This window comes from Mirounga leonina, unplaced genomic scaffold, assembly GCF_011800145.1.
Source record: "Mirounga leonina isolate KUSES-001 unplaced genomic scaffold, KU_Mleo_1.0 Mir_118, whole genome shotgun sequence".
Taxonomy (NCBI): Eukaryota; Metazoa; Chordata; class Mammalia; order Carnivora; family Phocidae; genus Mirounga; species Mirounga leonina.
Genome location: NW_023270277.1, coordinates 5,416,006 through 5,424,092, shown reverse-complemented (window position 1 = coordinate 5,424,092; position 8,087 = coordinate 5,416,006). Strand labels below are relative to the sequence as shown.

At 47.6% G+C, this 8,087-nt stretch overlaps 1 non-coding gene across 1 annotated transcript; it reads left to right on the top strand.

Moving 5' to 3' along the window:
• Window positions 1-7,046: 7,046 nt before the first annotated feature.
• On the top strand, window positions 7,047-7,150 carry LOC118007368. The gene has a single exon (XR_004678396.1). It is a non-coding gene; the product is annotated as a U6 spliceosomal RNA (small nuclear RNA).
• The last annotated feature ends 937 nt before the right edge of the window (window positions 7,151-8,087 follow it).

The window sequence follows — 8,087 nt, the reverse complement described above, 5'->3', positions numbered from 1 at the left end:
TCTACGTCTGAGGCATCTGCCTAAGTTCTAGAAAAACACTCCTCTCTCTCACACTTAATTTTTCTTCCCTAGTTCCTCCTTCCTTTCTTTCTTCCTCAAAGATGTTTTGAGGACCTACTGTGTTCAGGTCACAGAGTCAGCTGTTAGGGACACAAATACTAATAAAATCAATGCAACAACCACAACAACACATTTTTTTTCCCCCCTCTGGCAGAGAAAGTTAATGCTTACCAACATCTGTCTCTTACCAACATCTGTCATCTTATCTTGTTGTGTCTACTGCTAGACAGTATTTGTACTCCCCTTGCAGCTTTTTTGGGCAAATGACTGGATTTCAGCTAGTGCAATTGTAGATGGAAGTGGTGAATGCCATTTTTAAGTCTGACTCTTAAATCTTCTGTAACATCTTGAGTTTTCTTTCTCTCCCCATGTCGACTAACTGGATCGAGCAGATCCAGGGGAGAACTCCTGAGCCTCCACCCTGAGTGAACTGACAACAACCCCTAAAAGTTACTTTGATGTCCACCCATATTTTTCCTCCCTTTGCATTATATTTAGGAAATGCTTTTCTTCTGGTGTAGGACCACCTCCTCCCACTTACCCAGGGAATTTATTTTCTCTTCAACATCTTCTTCCATCAGCACTGAAGCACGTTCAGATTTCCATCCTCTTAAAAAAAAAAGAGAGACAGACCAGATACCCTTCTGTGGACACTTTGCCCTTTTTCTTGCTCTCCTCCCACACAGCTCTCCTCTCATTTACAGCTGAACTTTCTGAAATATTTGTCTACACTTTCTATGTTTTCTCAACTCTTGTCAACTTCTAAACCTACTGCAGTGTGGATTCTCTGTGCCCCCAACCTCCTGCCATGAAACTCCTCTTACTCAGACTACCACCAACCTGTGTGTTTGTGTGTGTGTGTGTGTGTGTCTCAAACCCAATAAATATATTAGTACTTATTTTACTTGTTTTTTTTTTTTTTTTTTTTTTTACAGCATTTGGTTTTGTTAAACTTTCCTCCTTCTTGAAAAAAATCTAGTCTCTTGGCCTCCATGATGGCCATTTCTCCAGGTTTTGTTTCTTTTTCCTGACCATCTTTCTGGTTTTCTTTGAGGATCCCTTTCCTTTTACCATCGCTGAAATGTCAGCATTCTAATCCAGATCATCTTTTCCCCTCCCTTCTATATGTATGCTCCTTCTGGGCAGGCTCACTCCACTCTCCTAGCAACATGAACTACCTAGATGCTGATCCTTCCAGCTCTTTCTCCAGCTAGGATGCTTTCTTGAGCTCCAGTGTATACCTAATTAGCACATGTGAGGATTGTAATGGTTGCCTTCTTCTATCCCAGAGTATTAATATACCAGAAATTTTTAAACCAAATACTCAGTGATGGACATTTCAGTTATTTGTGTTTTTGTTTGTTTTTTCTTCTGCTCTAACAACATTGCAATAAATATCCTTAAACATGAATCTTTAAAAAGCAGTGATCTCTGTAGGATAAACGCACACACTGAAATGAGTGGACCATGTGTTATGTATGTTTAAGATGCTGATACGTGTTATCAGGTCATCCCCGGACTTGTACCAATAGTTCATGGGTGTGTCAATGTTTTGAATTTTCCAACATGGTCATACCTTTATCTCATCTGATATAGAAAAATATATGATTTAAATTATATTTTTTTAATTAGAAAAAGGGTTGAAGATCTTTTCATACGTATGTTGTCCATTTAATTTTTCTTTCATGAATTGTCCATGTTTTTGAAAATACTAGTATTTTACTTATTGTTTTTAAAGCACTCATGGTATATTAAGAATATTATCTCAAAATACCTTTTTCCTGATGTCATTTTTTTCTATCAGCTTTGTTTGTTGTTTTTTGGCCATACTAATATTTCTTTAAAATAGTTTTCTAGCTATGTTGACATACTTAAAATGGCTTTTCATGTCTTAAGATTATGAACATATTCACCCAAATCCTTTATAGTGATTTTAATCTAAGTTTTTTTGCACTATTGTTATGATCCACATGGAATTTATTTTGATATGAAGGATGAGGGGAGGATATGGCCTTATTATTTTTTTTCCCAAATGGATAGCCACATTTTCTCATAATCATTTCCCCAGTGACTGAGATCCTGCAGATGCAGTATTTCCCATCAGCATCCTCATCTGTAAAGCTGGACTAGCAATTTCATGAGCTGTCAGGAGCTGAGATAACCCACGGAAGCCCCGCACAGAAATGGAGATAGGGCAGATGCAGAGGATTCCTGTTATAGGTATCCCTCTACCCTCTACTGCTGGCTCTGAATCTGGGGCCTTGGTCACAACTTTAGGGGCTGATTTCATCATCACTAAGATCAGAAGATCTGGACAGCTGTAACTGAGGGACTGTGTATCCCAGAGCGGAAGCAGGCAGGGATGAAGAATGCCCTGAGGTACCTTCCTGTTTTGCATAAAGGGGATCTAGGATGTTGACTCAGGGATTAAGCTTTGAGGAAAATATACTTCTGCTACTTACTCATTGTGGGGACTTCTTGGAACTTCATTTCTCTGCAGGAAGATGCTGGGTGACTAGGGAAGCAGAGCTTAAACTGAGGCAGCCATAGCCAAGGAACTCCTAGGACCAGCAGAAGCTGGACAAGGCAGGGAGGATCCTTCTTTGAGGATTTGGAGGGAGCATGGCCCTGCCAATGGCTGGATTTCAGACTTGTGGCCTCCTTATCTGTCTCTCTTGTTTCCTGACATCTACGTTCACTTTTGCTAAGCAGCCCCAGACAAGGGGCACCGCACCTTTACTTGGTGGCCTGTCTCTCCCTGAGTCTGTCCCCGCCCCACTAGTATTTTCTCACCTCCCAAATCGATCTGTGGTCTCAGAGCTGCGGCCAAGGTAACTGGCAGCACCTGTTGCTATTTTGTTATTTTCATTGTCACTGCAGCTGGGAGGAGCACAGAATTCCCTTATTAACCTGCAGATCTACTAGAGAATGCCATACCAGACATCAGACACCTGAGGTCTGTTTTCACCTCTGTAGTTCTGCAACTTCTCAGGTGTGCTGATAGCTCAGGGTGGATGTGAGTCTCCGTGCAGCTTGACCAGGAAAGTGCTTTCAGTGCCCCTGGTTTCTGTGGGGAGTGGTATGGGCCACACCACGCCAGGCCTCAGCCTGATAACTCAGGCATCATCTTGGCCCAGAGCAGTTGGGGCCGGCTGCTACAGCAGGTCAGGTGTGAGGGGCACCCAGCGAGCTGGCATGACTCTCCTTGGGACGTGCAGGCCCCCGAAGCTGCGGGAACATTATTTAACTAAGAGCCATGCTTGCAGGCATAAAAACAGACGGAGCCATTGAATATCATAGTCACAGTGAGGAGTGCCACATAGATCTGTGCTGGGCTGAAGAGAGATGAATGAATATAGCCTCCATGCCTGTTGTGGCCTCAGGCTGAGCGGAGCCCTTCCCTGGGAGGTGGTGAGATCCAGAATTGCCTTTCTGCTTGTCCTGAGGACGGAAGCCTCCCGTGGCTGGGCTGCAGGCAGAGCACACTGGCCCGTATGAGATACTCACCAGCTGGAAATACGGGGGCCAGTTGTTACTAAATCCAATGGCGAATGAATTTGGGGAACAAAATTAAAACAAACAGTATAGCAACAAATACCAGTGGTGAAATCTGACGCGTAAGTGGTAAGTAAATGGGTTTCCTTATCACTCCAGATATCAGCTGTCTGAATGTAACATATGATTTGTTCTCCACCACAGCTGTCTGTCCCCTTCCGTAGGTGCTATTCTGTCAGTCCACCTGATTAGGAGCTTTGGGAATCTTCATACATATACATATGCAGTGACTTTTTCTCTCAGTCAGTGTTTCCCCAGGAACATCAAAGACTGTGTCCCATTCATTAATTCCAGTGTGTACTTCCCTGGTGGAGAATAAGAGTGCAGAAATTCTGGGAAAGGACCAGAAGGAATTTGGGGTAATGTTCTCAGCAGGTTCCCAGTATTGGGTCCTGAGAACAGAAATGATAGTATTTGAAAACAGCTGACCCTCAAATCCCTTGTGGGGAATTCAAGGTCCCTTGCAAAGTAGTCACAGCTGTTTCCAGCCACACTGCCCCTGCGCCCCCCCACCCCGCTTTCGCCCTCCCCCACCCCCATCTGGTTCTCTTGGATTCTTATCCCAATATCAAGGTTGCTCTTCACCCGCACCTGCCTTCCATGCTTTCTGTGCCTTTGCTCTGCTCCATGTAGCTGCTCCTGCCTTGACTGTCCTTGTTTTCAGCTTCTCTCTTGGGAGAATTGTCTCCTCGCCTTCAGAGCTGAGGCTAAACAAGTATCTTGTCTGTACTGTCCCTTTAATCCACCCACCCCACCCTTACCTGCTAAAACAAAACTAATTGTTTCTTAAGCTTTTCCATAACCCTGGGCATGGCCAGGGAGTGTCTCTCATTCATCTTTGTGTTGTTTGGAATTGGTAAGTGGAGGTTTTCCAAGGTTTTCTTTGCAAGATAGGAAGGCTAACGTGGAGCGGAGGGCTGCCTGGGAAGTGCTGGGGGCTGAAGGGAGAGCGGAGGGAGGGATCTCTAGAAGGGCAGAGCAGCACCCTCACTGCTCCCCACAATAACAAGTCAGTGCAACTGTCTGGGCTCACTGGGTTGACCTTGGCCAGGGAGGTAGGGAAGGCAGTGATGCCCCTGAGCTAACGTGGAGAGAGAGCTCGTGCCGTGGGCTGGCTCCAGCCATGCCTGCAGTGGTCTCCAAGGAAGGGCAGTTCTGGGTCTCTGAGTCGGTTGCCATGGCAGCTGGCCCAGACCCGCCTCGGGGGCAGGGTTTCACCCTCCGGTCAGTCAGGGCAGTTGAATCCAAAAACCTGCTTACCACTTTTGGTGTGGAGTCCCCTGGCTGAATGAGGTCCACAGGCTGGAGAGACTGTCCTCGTTCGTGTCGGAAGGCCCGCTGCCCTGCAGTGTCCGGGTGGCGACTGGGTCTGGCTGAGGGCAGTGGGAGCCGAGACTCTGCTGCCTCTGGCTCAGGTGGATTGCTGTGCCCTGCCTGGTGACCAGGTCGAGTGGAATCCATGCGGCCCCGCCGTCTGCGTGCCGGCTCTCAGGGTGGAAACCAGGCTTGGGGTTTGCCTGCCAGTGGGGAGAGCTGGAGGCAGCATAAGCCGGCCAAGGGTCGCTGGGTGCTGTTCGGTCTCCGCTCCCTCCGGCTCTGGTGTGTCTGCTGGCCCATCCCCCGAGGGCCGGCTTCTGGAGCGGAGCGTCAGCGGGCCGCTCTGGGCCTCGGCACCAGCAGGGTGGTGGGGACAAGCACAGCCAGTGTGAAGGGGAAGGTTGTGTCAGGGGTGCCAGGGAGGGAGGGATCCTGGACCTCTGAGCCGGTGCAGAGTTGAATGTCACGCCTGGCACACATTTTTACACTGTAAAGTGGGACAACCCAGTTACTTGGCATTATTCATCTAGAAATCTGTATGAGTTATCCATTGCTATGTAACGAACGACCCCCAAACCTGATGCCTGAAAGCCCCAAACATTTGTTGCCTCACGGTTTATGCGGCCAGGACTCTGGGAGAGACTTGGCTGGGTGAGCCTGGCTCGGGGTCTCTGAGGACAAGGACAAGGCTGTTACTGTCTCAAGGCTCAAGCACACTCTTGTGGTTGTGGACAGGCCTCAGGTCTCAAGACCAGAGATGGCAGTTCTTTGCCATGTGGGCCTCCCCATACTGCTGCTCACGACACGGTAGCTTGCTTCTCCTGGAGCATGTTTCTGAGGGTGGGGGTGCAAGCTGGAAGGTGAAACCCAGTCTTTTCATAACTTTATCTTCAATGTGCCGTCTCCTCCCTTCTCCATGTTCGATTCACCAGAAGCAAGTCAGCAAGTCCTGCAGACTTCCTGGGGAGAGGTGCTACAAAGGCGTGAGTCACAGGAGGCGGGTTCCCCTGACAGCAGGCATTTTGGCAATGATCGTGCCCCAGTAAAGGTGCTGATTTTTGAGGATATGAGTGGTTGGAGGAGTCAGGAAACAATTCAGGAAGAAAGGAGCCTTGAGAGGAGCCTGGGGGACTGTGTAATTCTAATTCAGGTACTAACGACCAATAAACCATTATTGCCTGAATAAATGCACAAAGATACACAGCTCCGCCTTCTACCAACCTCCACCTATAAAGCCCTGCATTTTGAACCACAAGGTAATGATTCATAGGGTGTGTCTGTGGAATAAACTGCCCCTGATTGGGAGCTCTGGCCAGTCCGCAGTAGCACGTCTCCTCATGGCCATGTGCTTCCCCCACAGTGAACTCTAGGGACCCCGACCCCACCTCTTTGCAGCTACCCCCAAGCACCGGGCTTAAAAGCATAAGCAAACTGCACACAAGGCCAGTCTGCACTTGGCCGAGAGCCCCGCGCTTAAAGTCTTGGTCTTCCAAGCAACTGTGTTCAGTGCAGTCACTTCCATTATCCCCCTGTGCACAGAGCTGCGTTACGTCGGGCAGACACGAGAAGGGGACCTGTGGTAAACTTCTCAGACACGCCTGCACCTGGAGACACTCTTTGGCCTGGCTTTGCTGGAGGCAGTGGAGAGCTGTGCTGAATTGCAGCAATCGGACTAGACCTGGGTGCATCGGTGGTGCGAGTGTGGACTGTGGTTCCCCAGAGGCCTGACTGCAGCACCCACTCCGCCACCACCTAGCACGGCCTTGCTCTGCCCTCAGTGAGCATGTGCTCTCGTGCGGCGCCTCCCAGGCCTTGCTGGGAGGGCCCCAGACTGCCCGCTTCTAGCAGCATGCCAGACACTTGAGTAATGCCACCCCTTGTCCCCAGAAGATAGAGCCGGTTTTGATTCTGCTCTTTTGCTTCCAGATCCCTTCCTGGTATCAGAACACAGCTAGAAGTAAAGGGAGGTCTTAAGTGCTTTATCATCTCCCTTCCCCACGTTGTCCACGAATCCCAGATAGTATACGGTTTGCTCATCGCAGCAGAAACCAGTTGTAGGGGATAAACAAACCTTTTGTCTCCAGATCTCTGAAGTGTTTTAAACAATTAGTCGGGTGCTTGCTTTGGCAGCACATATACTAAAATTGGAACAATACAGTGATTAGCATGGCCCCTGCACAAGGATGACATGAAAATTCATGAAGCATTCCATATTTTTAAAGAAGACATACAGATGGCCAACAGATATATGAAAAGATGCCCAACATCACTGATCATCAGGGAAATGCAAATCAAAACTGCATTGAGATAGCACCTCACACCTGCCAGAATGACTAAAATCAATAACAAAAGAAATAATAGGTGTTGGTGAGGATTTGGAGAAGGGGAGCCCTCGTGCACTGTTGGTCGTAATGCAAGCTGGTGCGGCCCCTGTAGAAGACAGTATGGAGGGTCCTCAAAAAGTTAAAAATAGAGCTACCCTATGATCCAGTAATTGTACTACTGGGTATTTACCCAAAGGATACAAAGATACTAATTCAAAGGGGTACATGCACCCTAATGCTTACAGCAGCATTATCTACAGATATCTACATAATATCTCAAATTATGGAAAGAGCCCAAGTATCCATCAACTGATGAATGGATAAATATATATATAAGTATATATATATATTCCAAATATATATCTATATGGAATAATATTCAGCCATAAAAACCGGACTGATGAATTACATTAAGTACATAATAAAATGATTATGAATAGGTCGGCGTTAATTTAATCAGGGGCAGTCTGCTCAAGTGCCTTCAGTACGCAGACTGTAGCTGGAATGTGGGGAGCTGCTGGGGGCAAGATGGTGAGGATGGAACAAGAGAGCACATACCCTGCCTAGAAATGTTCACGTTTAATATTTAAATAAAATACAGCACTGGCCAAAACACATTTGTACGCCAGAGGGCCTCTAGTCTATAGGCCCTAATCTGGCGGGCCAAGTGGGTATGGCTGTTTCTTGCGCTGTATCACTGCTGAACCGAGTGGTACAAATCCACAGGGTAGAAGGACCCTCTGCAGACCTCAGACCTACGTCTCAGTGATGGGCATGGCCTCAGGGGCACTGCTCTGTGGCTACGTGGCCCGAGAGAAACACAGCTGGATT